Genomic DNA, 13,767 nt, shown 5'->3' on the forward strand with positions numbered 1-13,767 from the left:
TCAGGGTCCATTATGGTCATAAGTCAAGGACTACCTATAATGCAACAGATAGATATTAAGTGACACTAGAGACATGCCATATATGATCCTATGTGGAAAGAGCTACAGCAGTTGACAGTTGCTTACTTAAGTATACGCCATTTCTTTATAATTTAGATTTATAAAGTCTCCCATTTGAATATGACTCGGCACCATACAGATTAAAAACAGATAAATACCTAAAACAAACAAAAAATGTGTAAATGTAAACACAACTATTTTACCAAAATAGATACTGCATCCCAGGTAGGCATGGCCCATCCTATTTAATCACTTGCTTTATATAGCCCACTCTGCTGGCACATAACTCAAGGCAATGTGCATGATCAATAAACAGTACATGCCAGGGAAATAATCACTTCCAACTCAATGCTGGATTAAAATACATTTTTAACGTCTTTCAAAAGGCGGGCAGGATAAACCACATTTCAGGAGAAATGCAGTTCAATGCATTTCTGTTCTGCTGTTTAGCTTTGGCTGAACCCTGATAAAACTAAGGGGCTTTGGATATGTGGAATTTGAGATCTAGACTTTAACATCTGGTTTTGAATGGGATTGCACTGCTCCACACAGACCTGGTGCACAATTCAGGGCTTTTTCTGAACTTGCGGTTCCTGATCAAAGAGATGGCAATTGTGGCTATGGGAGTCTTTATGCAACTTCATGTGCACCAGTTACACCCTTTCCTAGATTGAGAGTCCCTGTGTTTAAGTCATTCAAGCCCTGGTCATCTCATGTTTGGAATACAAGTAGTCCTCAATTTAACGAACATGACCCCAAAATTTCTGTTACTAAGAGACAGTTGTTAAGTGAACTTTGCAACCTTTCTTACCACAGTTGTTAAATGAATCACTGCAATTGTTAGTAACACTGTTGTTAAGTGAATCTGGCTTCCCCATTGATTGTGCTTGTCAACAGATTGCAAAAGGTGATCACGTGATCCTGGGATATCATAAATATGAGTCAATTGCCAAGCGTCTGAATTTTGATCACATGACCGTGGGGATGCTACAACGGATATAAGTGTGGAAAATGGTCATTAGTCACTGTCTTCAGTGCTTTTTATAACCTCAAACTGTCACTAAATGAACTGTTATAAGTCGAGGACTCCCTCTGGCAATGTGCTCTACATGGGGCCACATATTTATGGGGCGATGGTTTTTGCAGTGATTGTAAAGCAAATGCTTCAGTCATAAAGCGAAGTCATTGTTTGATAAGGGCCATTTTTGCTGAAAACTAGAAGTAAATACAGTTTTTGGCAAAAAATTATAACGTGGCCATGGGACACAGCAAATAGCAGTAAATGTGGCTGGTTGAGAAACTTCTGATATGCTGTCATATGACTGGGAGGGCATGGCCTTTCAGAACTTTGGAACCAGGTAATAGGTGTGGTTGGGTGGCTCCATTGTAACTTCGAACAACCAGTCATAAGTCGAGGAGTACTAGTAGTAGCAGTAGGAGTGAGGGGACTCCCAAGTGAAAAGCTATAGAGATTTATGTTCTATAGATTTATGCTATTATGATTTATGGATATTCTGCAGATATTTGCTTTTTTTTTCTTTAATCAAAATTTTATTACATTAAAAAGGAAGAAAATATTTATTTATATTATTTTATATTAAATATAAAAAAATCTAAAAGCCACCGTCCTGGTGTAATCTGATATTTAAATCCAAAACTAAACTCTGCAAATGCCTATGAGAAGATAAATGCTTTAATCTGGCACCAAATCACCGAGGCATGGTTTACAACAGAGGTCATGCTTCATGTGGGCCCCACTGTGAGATTGAATTCCCTTGAAACTGTTTGCCCAGATTTATTTATTAGAGGTGTCACTTGACTGTACTGACCCTCTGGTAATCTAAGATATATGTTTTGAAGTAACTGAATTTTCTGCATATCTCATGAAAACTGCGTTGTAATAATCTGATAGAAAGTTACTTGAGCAGATGTAACTGATCTCATTAAGTGTCCTGATATCACTACAGATGCTGTCTCACCTAATAAGATGAAAAGCAAAGGCAGTGATGAGAACTGCTTTTACATTGGTGGTCTTTTCCAGTGATTGTATGTACATGAAGGAGAAAATAGGGATTTAGTACACTTTGGTGTAACTAACATTGCCCTTTAGTAATAGCCAAGTATGATTACCTGTAAAACAATGATCCTAATTTGAAATATTTTTATTATTTTTGATTTAGTGTAGAAAAATAATAGCAACAACATAATGGACCAACCCAAATATAATTACAAAAATCATCCTTTATTGTTGTACAAATAAAGCATGAGAGTGAAAATTCGTTCTCCGAGCTTGTGGGTTGGTTTCCAAACATTTTGTTACCAGGCTAGGTAACATCTTCAGCAGAAGTTCAGCTCCACTGAAGATGTTACCTAGCTTGGTAATGAAACGTTACCAACCCACAAGCTGGGAGAACAAACCTTCCTCCTCGTCCTACACAATTAGCTACTATTGAAAATACAGCATAATGTATGATCTGAATTAACAGAACTGCGTGTGTGAAAAGTATATATATTTTAAAAAAATAAAAAAAAGCAATAGATCAAGGAAATTTGACAGTTTGTTTGAAGATTCTCTTTCGTACCGTTCTCTTAAAATTCTAATGTTGAAAAAGTGAACAAATAATATAATATATTGAATCATTTTATCTTTCAAATGTCATATCATAATTTTTTGGCTAACAATTCCTTCCCCTCCCCTCCCCTCCCCCTATTTCTCATTGCACAAAGAATTCATTATTTGTGAATCTGAATACATTCCAAATGCTAGGAATATAGCCAAAAAAAACATATGACAAGCAGTACTCTTTCTAATGTTGAAAATGAGTGACTGCCAATAGGATGGCAATATTGTTGAAATGTAGACAATTCAGAGGATTGTTTTCAAGAATAGGATATGCAATCTCATTATTCTTAAAATCAGCTAAATAGTATCAATTTCATCTATTTCATTTTCTAGTCAAAATAAATTACTGGATTAGGAGTCCAGTTAATTCTTCCAAGACTTCTAACAAATGTTGAATTATGAGACAGCAAAGACATTAGGACAAATCATTCAAAATAATAAATGCTTGAAAAATATGCCAACAATGCTTAACGCATTGTAAGCCGCCCTGAGTCTCCGGAGAAGGGCGGCATATAAATCAAATTAAAAAAAAAAAAAAACAAGAAGTCAAGAGGGTTACGTTCTGCAAATTTTAAAAAAATCATTTCAGCGAAGTTAATATATATTATGAGAGATCCAATTTATTATCCTTCCAGGATTTTCTAGGTATTTCTAAAACATGATAATCTCATAATAGAAGTTTTTCTTGGGTACAGTGATCAAACTATCTAAGACCTAGTATTTTCTATATACTGAAGCATTGAGTTCAGAAATTAAAACTGATTCCTTGCCAAAATTTCAGTTGGATGAAAGAATAACTCTTAAGTTAATTAAAGTAGAGCTGAATTCAGGAATTCCTTATTTCAAATCATAAATTAATTCATTCAGAAAATTTAAAATGTGTGAAATTAAATTAAACCCAAGCGGAATTATAATTTCTGAAATAAAACTAAAAAAAAAAAGAACACTCTATCCAAGGGAATTGTTTAGTAAACTGCATTTACTTAAAATAATATGAAATAATAAAAAATAGGAAGGCTTTATAAACAGTGTCCCTAATTTAGAGATTTGGACTTGGAAGATAATTGTTATTGAAAATGGCTGAGTGTCTAAAAAATCAATAGAGTTTAACTCCTTTTGTCTCTTTTCAACCAATATTATCTCCCAGGGTAACTAAGGCAGTTTATATTTAAAACCTTTACTTAAAGTCAAAATGAATCTAAAATCAGCTTCATCCAAGAGTATGCAGTCACGTGGTGACCCATTTAATAACTGCTATGACTAATTCCAGCTTCAATTGCAGTCATAAGTCAAGTAGTACCTGTATTAGAATGTAAAAATAATCACAAGGAACTCAACCCTAGTGAATAGACCTGTTTATCATTTTCTGTATAAGTGGGCCAAGATGGAATAAAATAATGTTTGAAAACTAAGGTTTTGATTATGAAAATCTTGGTGAGTGCCAATTTAAAGAACCTTTTCTCATAACCCATCCATCACAATTACTGAAGCCTTGTTTCCACTGGCGGTAGAACTGCTTGTGACTAACTCTTGTGGTCAAATTAGCTGAAAACTACAAAAAATACATTGTTCCCAAGGCATACTTATGAGTGTAAACATGCCTTGGCAATATCTTTTTGTGTTTCTGTCATGTCCCCAATTCATGAGTGAGATAGGATACTATGGCCAAGCAGTTTCTTTATGGTTCTTTCAACATTGTTCAAATGCAGCCTCAGGGTATAAAATCTATTAGCCTCTGTTATCTATTAACATGGAGGTAAGTTGATTAAAGCAATGATTTGAAATGGAGGCAACAATCTCCAGTTAGAGGGTGGCAAACTTCACTGTTCACTCTCTCATACAAAAATTCTTTCTTTCCCTCAGTTTACGTTGCTTTCCCCTTACTTTTCTGACAGTGCTACAAGTGGTTGTGTTTTCAATTTGATAGGATTTGCTCCAAATACTGTTTTGAGAGCTGCAAAAAATGTTGTTGTGAGAATAGACTAGCTATATCTAGCCATTCCCTTGTGTAGTTTTTCCCATGAATTTTTGTTTACTTAACTTTCAGCCTGATGTTGTAGTTAATCAACTATGCTGAGAGAAATTCTTTTGATTTCATTACATTTTTTTGTCATTTATCCCCAGTATAATGTTAGTTCCCATAACCTTTAAGTGCCAGAATTAGTCAAACACCAGAACAGAAGAATTCCCACTGCACTAGTGGAAGTTACTGGAAAGAAGGGTGGGGGCAGGGAATGACAGCTGGCAAACTTGCCAAAGTACTCTCCAAGATTTATGTATCAACTTAAACTAGAATAAACATACCAGATCAGCATTCCCTAATCTACTGTGTTGGGACTACAATTCCCAGGATCCTAATTGGTTTGGGGAAAGCGATGCTAGAACAGATACCAAGTGTTTGTGTCTGTGTGTTTGCTTCTCTCTCTTTCTCCCTCCCTCCCTCCCTCCCTCTCTCCCTCCCTCCCTCTCCTAAATTGCTTAACGCACTGTAAGCCGCCCTGAGTCTCCGGAGAAGGGCGGCATATAAATCAAATTAAAAAAAAAAAAAAAATGAAGTGAAACCAGACTGCTTATTGGAAAGACTAATAATGACATTTAAACTTAAATGGTTTGAATCAATAATAATGATAATGATAATAATGATAACAATAATGATAATGATAATAATAATAATAATGATATTATTATTATTATTATTATTATTATTATTATTATTATTATTATTATTATTATTTTATTCCTATACCGCCCTTCTCCCGAAGGACTCAGGGCGGTGTACAGCCTATTTAAAAACACAAGACAAACATCAATTTAAAATTTAAAATTATTAAATAAATTTGGCTCCATTTAAAACCCCAGAAATTTAAAATACCCCAATTTAAAATTATCATGTTGATAGCCCAGCCTGGCAGAACAACAGGGTCTTCAGTGCACAGCGAAATACCTGGAGGTCGGGGATCTTACGTATTTCCAGGGGCAGTTCATTCCACAGGGCTGGGGCTCCCACAGAGAAGGCCCTCCCCCTGGGTGTCGCCAGCCGACATAACTTGGCCGATGGCATCCTGAGGAGACCCTATCTGTGGGAGCGAACTAGCCGGTGGGAGGCTATTGGTGGCAGAAGTCAGTCTCAAAGGTACCCGGGTCCTATGCCATGGAGCGCTTTAAAGGTGGTAACCAGCACCTTGAATCGCACCCGGATGACCACTGGGAGCCAGTGCAGCTTGCGCAGGAGGGGTGTCACATGGGCACGAGTTGCGTCCATAACCACCCGTGCGGCTGTATTCTGGACCAGTTGGAGCCTCCGAGTGCTCTTCAAGGGGAGCCCCATGTAGAGAGCATTACAATAGTCCAGCCGGGAGGTGACAAGGGCGTGAGTGACCGTGCGCAAGGCATCCCGGTCCAGAAAGGGCTGCAACTGGCGAATCAGGCGAACCTGATAAAAGGCCCCCCTGGCCATGGCCGTCATATGCTCTTCTAAAGACAGCCGTGCATCCAGGAGGACACCCAGATTGCAAGCCCTCTCTGTGGGGGGCAAAGATTCACCCCCAATAGTCAGCGATGGCACTTGCTGACTATATCGTGATGCCAGAAGCCACAGCCACTCAGTCTTGGAGGTGTTGAGTTTGAGCCTGTTCCTCCCCATCCAGACCCGCACGGCCTCCAGGCAGCGAGACATCACATCAAGGGCATCATTGGGGTGATCTGGGGTGGAGATGTACAGCTGAGTATCGTCAGCGTACAGATGACACTTCACCCCAAAACCACGGATGATCTCACCCAGCGGCTTCACATAAATGTTGAACAGAAGGGGCGAGAGGACCGACCCTTGCGGCACTCCCCATGCGAGGTGCCTCGAAGTCGACCTCTGCCCCCCTGCCAACACAAACTGCGAGCGGTCGGAGAGGAAGGAGGAGAACCACCACAAAATGGTGCCCCCTATTCCTAACCCCCTCAACCGCTGCAGCATACCATGGTCAATGGTATCAAAAGCCGCTGAGAGATCTAATAGGACTAGGACAGAGGAGCAACCGCTGTCCCGAGCCCTCCAGAGATCATCCACCAATGCAACCAATGCAGTTTCTGTGCTGTACCCCTGCCTGAAGCCCGACTGGCACGGGTCCAGATAGATAGCTTCATCCAAGTGCCGGGGAAGCAATGCAAATAATATAATGCAAATAAACAGTCGGTACTGAACACCCTTAATGCATGGAAAAAATTGAAAGCAGTCAAAAAAGGCTGATTGAAAACAAACCAGGTAGATACTACCACTGATGACAAAAGCGTCATTTTTCAAAAATTCAAAGAAACAGTTGCTGAAAAGACAATTGTGATATCCATCAAGTCATTAAGAGTTGGAACTAATGGAACAATTGAACAAGTACAATAAGTCTGATAAATAAGTGTATCACAGCTACTGCAGGAGCATTTTGTCTCAAAATTTTTGAGAATCAATATTTTTCCCATAAATTTGAGTGATATATCTTTTAAGCAGTTGGAAGTCTGTAAGCCATAAAGAGTTTAAATAAGCCAATTTCAAATCAACTATTTGTCAACTATAGTAACCCTTTTCTGGCATAGCTTCCACAAATATACCACAACTATTCTTAGACTTTGTTATGTTCCCAAAAGCCATTTCTGGCAAAATGTATTGTTGTTCTCCAAAAATAGGAAATGCAGTGCTTCTAATGTTTATTCATTTGGAAATAAATCACATTAAAAAGCGGGATTTATTTTCAGATTAATATAGTGTGCCATATAATCCTATGTGTTACATTTAATTCTCAGATCTATAAAAATTGTAGAATAGAACATAATGTTTCAGATTTGTGAGTTCTTACTTGCGAACATGCCCAAACATGCACACTTTTTATTAGTCCTGTGCTGGAAAGAACCATTTTTTCTTGCAATCACAGATTCATTCATTTTTGGTATTATACATCAAAAAAGACTCTCATCGCTTGGCCTTGTCTCTTTTAACTTGGACATTATGTTCTGTACCAGGACATTCATGCTAGTTTAACTTTTGTAATGAAAATTGTTTTGTTATAATCTTGTGGTTGCTCAGCTTATGTTGTGCAATGAACTGTAAAAAAGTATTTTGAAAACAATATAGCAATAACAAAAGCCTTATTTTTATTTAGCGCTCCAAATCTAACCAGAATTAATCTAGCAATACTTGTTGTTGGCATAAATTCAATATACGGTTATATATTACCCCAAAGATATTTTTAAAAACTTTGGTTAAATAAAATCATTCTTAAAATGTTTGTGCATCAAGAAGGCTGATATGTAAGTACCTGTGAAGAATGTGGTCAAATCCATTTTATAATCGCACATAGAACACTACCCTTTTTATGGATGGAGAGAACCAGACCAGGCACAAAAATGCTATAGATTGGGCTAAGTGCAGTGCCATACTGTTTCAGCACAAATGGCCATATATGTTTTAATTTACAGTTCCCCCTTTAAAAGATGTTCCTGGTAACATTTTTGAAGAACCTATATAGATATCACTTCATATGAACCTTGACAGGGTACTTCCATTGTACATTAAAACCAGCTGTGCAGTGGAGTGATTGCCTTCTGCTTTAGCAGAACATCTGCCATTGTCCAAATAGTCCTATGAATGTATCTTGAGAAGTCAATTCCAACTAATTTGACTCCCTAATATGTATATATATTAAACAGGACTGTGCAAAACATTCAATAAGGCCCCTCATCAAAATCCTGCACTGCAGCTGTTCAAAATTGTTTGGTGCTTCTTTTAAGCTAGGAGTGTCAAACTCTTGTCGTCACGTGACTTTTCGTGATGGCTTTTTATCACGGCTTTTTTCCCCTTCTCTAAACCAGGGGTGGGCATGGCCAGCACATGATGCATCTGGCCCATGGGCTGCAAGTTTGACACCCCTGCTTTAAGCTATCCTATTAAAATACCCAACAGTAAACCTCTAAAATATCAGGAAGGCTTTTGAACTATTACTGTTGCGTTAGGGAATAAATCTAGAGGGGGGCCCTGGTTGAATTAGTTTAGAAAAGTCTAAAAGAAGATTTAAAAGATCAGTTTATATTATCTGTAGCAATCCTTTTCTTGTCTCTAAAACACTGTTTTTAGAAATCATAGATATATAAACACTATTAAAGACAATGAATCTGTTATATTTGCTTATCTCTGTTAAATATAAAATCTGTTTAATCACATTATTGGAGGTTTGCAGAATAGGATTTATCCATACTTGTGCTCTTCTATTTTCATTGCAAGCTTCTTTCAACTGAGTTTAGAATAGGCTTTTGTAAAATGAATTGATTTGAGCACAGGGCTATATAATTATTTTTAATGGAAGCTTAAAATAGTTAAGATAGTTCAGACCTAATGCATGACCAGTTATGTTTACAGAGCTTGCCAGAAAAAAAATACTTCATTTTCAGCCTTTTGCTAACATATCCAGAACTAAAAATTAGTGAAATCTAAAAACAACCCATCACAAATTCCTCTATGCTGCCACATTTCATTGTACCCTTATTTAAAAATCAATAATAGAGCTGCTCCAACCTATATTTTAACCACAGAATACTGTAGAATTAATTCCTGGACAAAAGTATTTTTCACTAATCCAGAGTAACTACAATATCCAGCAACCAGGATGATGTAATTTATAATAACATCATTATAGCAGCTATTTTTCTCATTGTTTCACTTTTCTTGGACATAAGTATGGTGTAAGCCAATTTAGTTCATTATTAACTAAACCTGACATTCAGAAAGATTTAAGTCTTATCCCTAAATTCCAAGAAATAAATATTTGAACTCAGTACTTCTCAGTCCCAAATTGATGTGGTGTACGGAATATTTACAACTTGGGTTTAATTTACACAGTATAACAGTTTAAAAAAACCAGATTTTATGATACTGTTTTTCTTTTATGGGCTTATTATTAGATATTATTTGATTATTTATTTCATTTGATGCTATGGAGCTAATTAAGCTTACTTGATTAAATTCCTTGAGTCTGAAGAAATGTGAGGAGATAGATGTTAGATATCACATATTCATTCATTCAAGGGGGTCTTCTGGGGATTTGCAGGGGTTTGGGAGAACATCTAGCTAAGATTTTGTGCAGTTTGGAGAACCCCCAAATCCCACTCCCCCAAATCCCACGCAGCCCATTTTGGATGCAGGTAAGTGTAGGGCGTGCATGGAGGTTCAGGGAGGGCAAACAACAGGCCTACCAAAAGTTTGGGAGGGCTTCCAGAGCCCAGGGAGGGCAAAAATGCTGCTCCTGCCGTGGTGCAGGAGGCCAACTAGGCCACACCCACCATGGCCATGCCCACCCAGCAATTGGGCAGAGAACCCCTTGCTAAAATTTTTGAAGTCCACCCTGCATTCATTCTCACTTAATGATGGCAATGGAGACTGGTAGGATTGCTGTTGCTAAGCAAAGTGACATCACTCAGTGACAAAAATTCTGGTCCCAATTATCATTGTAACCTGAGGATCACCTATATATACATGATTAACAATAAATTCAAGTCACTGTATAATGTATATTCTCAGAGACTGGCTTCTAGGGAACTTGTATTTGTAATCAATTAATTGCAATTTACTAATCAGATAGAATGCTTGACTGGCAATATTATTTTAATATAGTAAAAAGGATCGGCTAGAAATTTAGTTTTTCATATCTACTGTAATAGATCAAAATTATTTGAAAATTCATGCAGTTATGATAGGGTATACAAAAATTGATTGTCTGCATTAAGATCTCTATTGGAGAAATAATTGCAGATCATCTAAAAACAGAACATATGAATTTGGCAATCTTTGAATGATTAAAAGCTAAACAAGGTCAGACCTAGGTAGTACTTGAATGGAAAAGCATCAGGAAATGCCTGACTCTAGAATATATTGAGAAGTTAAAAAAAAAAGTCCTGGGAGAAAACAGCAACAAATTACTTCCATATTGTTGCCAACAAAATTCATAGACATATCCATGAATTTACCAGAATCAATCTTGACTCAAGAGATCTTCGTATGAACATAAATGATTGCCTTCTAAGTTTTGTACTGAAAAATTTGCCTTTAAAATTACAATCCACTTTGTAGAGAAATTAAGTTCTTACAACACTTGCTAATAACAGAGCAGAAAACAAACAGTAGTTCCAGAAGGCAATCATTCATACAAAGGAGACAACGAATTTATCAATAAACATATCCAGAAAGGAAAGCTAAAATGTTAACTAAGCATTACTGGAATCCTGAATGCAAAATTTTATTGGAGACCTTTAAATGCATAGCTCTTAGTGGCAGATGAAAAGTTATTTGCAATATTAAGAAGTATTTAAATAAGCTATTAAAATTCACTGGAGATTGCAAAAATACATCCATTCCACATTGTTTTTGAAAGAAATTCATTTGCTTTTTCTGTGAAATTATTTAATAAACCATATGGGACAAAATGACATTTATTAATCACAATTGTTTCAATTATATCATACACTGAAGTTATTATGCAAATGATGCAAAATGATGTAAATACAACTAGGGTTGTCAACATTGTACCCAAGTGTATTGTTAAAGTTCTGCTAAATTGAAGTTTCATCATAGTACTTACAGATGATAAGAGTATTTTATGTTTAATTTCTTTGTGTAGGAAAATTATTTTCCGACCTTTTTCATAGGCTCCTTAGAAGCTGAGGTCTTAGGCATAACATGAATGCCATAATGGGCATGGACAATTACAAAATACCATCAGAAAGCAAATTTGCAAAGTTATACTTCTGATATGCCAAGATATTGTCTACCATTTCATCTTAACTTTATATTTTTTTTTCTGGGCAGATCAAAAAAATACTTGTAGTCTGTAGGATGTAGAGGACTATTGGAAATACAATTTATATTGGGCTTGAGAGTCTCCTTTACAATATCCTAACTTTCCTTTATTATTGAAATGAAATAATATAGAATACATTTCATGAGGCAGAGAACCTCATAGATATGAAGTGTGATGTTATCATGTACATCATCATTTGTGAGTGCTACAATGGAACACACGGTCTAACCTATTTTCTGTTACTGTAAAGTTTTTCAATATCTGTTTTGCAACATGCTGCATTTGCAACATATCCTCTGGGAAAAGGTTGAGATTAAGACATCAAAACAAATTGACAGTATCCAAATCAATACTTTGTTACACTAATTTGATTAGACAGTTTTTGATTGTTTCCTGGGTATCACAAGTCTGTGAGAAAAAAGGAAAATACAGTATTTTCCCATATCTGTACATATATCATTTTAGTTTTTATGTTTTCTAATATTAATTAAATATAAATTGTTATGGGGGAAGGTCCAGCCCTGCTTTGTGGAGTGCAGCAGGTCTCAGAATTATATCCACTCTTGTTCAGCAACTACATTAAGCCACTGGGTGAGGTCATCTGACAGTTTAGGTTGAAATATCATGAGTAGGTGAATGATACCCAAATTTACATCTCCAGCACATCCTGAATGATGTGATAGAAATTTTGTCTTGGTGTCTGGAGATTGTGGGGGTCTTGAGTGTAGAACAACTATCTTCAGCTAAATCCTAGCAAGATCTAATGGGTTTTAGAACCCTATTGTTCTAGGGGCCTTCCATGTGATTGATTAGGCTGCACAAATTGTGGATTCTCCTGGATTTCCAGTTCCTTCTTGAAGATTGGGTGGAAGCCTTGACTAGGACCTTTAGAGTTACATGTTGTGCACCAATTGCCCCATTTCCAAACTGGTATGACCTGCTCATGAACAGTCATGCCTTAATCACCTTTCATTTGGCATACTGCAATGTGCTCTACGTGGGCTGCCATTGAAGAATATTTGGAAGCTTCAGCTAGAGCAGGGGTGTCAAACTCATCCAGCCCGCGAGGTACAACCCCTGCGCAGCCCGTTTTAGGCCTCCCTGGCCTACTGCAGCATTCCGCGCAGCCTGTTTTTGACCACCAGTGCTGCTGGAGGCTGGGAGGCTGAAAACAAGGCGTGGAAGGGAGTGCACCCTGAGCCGCTTTTGGCCAGTAAAGTGCTGCAGGAGGCCGTTCAGGCCAAAAGCGGGCCCATGCCCTATTTTGGCTGGCAGGGTGTTGCAGGACGTGTCCATCCAGTGGTGGGTTGCCTCCGGTTCACACTGGTTCTATAGAACCGGTAGTAAAACCAGCGGGAGGCTCCGCCCACCAACCCCGACGTCACCAAAACACTTCTGCGCTGCGAACCGGTAGAAAAGGTAAGTAGAACCCATTCCTGTCTCCGTCCTGTTTTCCTACCTGCTCCCCACCCACCCCTCCGCCGGCCCACAGAAAACCATAATGCTGATCTGGCCCTCAAAGAAATCCAGTTTGACACCCCTGAGCTAGTGCAAAATGGAGCAGTTATGGGTGCCTATCTTTTAGAGCCCGGGATGCTTCTGCTCTGTAGTTTGTGAGTATGCTTTCAGGTTACAGCAGGATTGTCTCTTCCTGGTTGTATCTACCTGTCCAGTTAGACCAAAAAGAAGATGCATGTTCCAGGTACCGTCTACTAGTGAGTGTCATCTGGCAGGACCCAAGCTTTCTTGTCAGGACATCCACCCGAGACATCAGACTTGCCCTGATCCTGCTTACAGTTTGTAATGCCTTAAAACCTGATTTTATTATTGAAACTGGGGCCCGAGATGTAATCATATCTGCATCATGTGCTAATTGTTGGTGGTGGTTGGTTTTTCTCAGCTTATCTTGCTTTTAAGTATTATGAGATGGACAGCCATAATGAAGTAAATATTAATGCACCATATTAGTCTAAAATGCAAGGGGCATAAGTCAGAAAAAAAATATTTTCTTTCCTAAGTGATTTTGTTTTCTGATTTGTCCATTAGATATTCTCATATCTAATTACCAATTGTCTCTCAGCACCTGTTTTTTTTTTTTCATGCAACTTGGCATGCAAAACAAGGATAAGAAGTGATGGGGAAAGGAATGATACCCTATAATGAAAATATTGTAAGAAAATGGAGATATGTCTCCAGACATGACTGTGGTGAACTTAAAAAAAAAATCCTGATTGAAAGTGATTTGACAGTTTACAG

Source organism: Pituophis catenifer, unplaced genomic scaffold, assembly GCF_029215685.1.
Source record: "Pituophis catenifer annectens isolate HBS135680 unplaced genomic scaffold, rPitCat1.0.hap2 SCAF_2, whole genome shotgun sequence".
NCBI lineage: Eukaryota > Metazoa > Chordata > Lepidosauria > Squamata > Colubridae > Pituophis > Pituophis catenifer.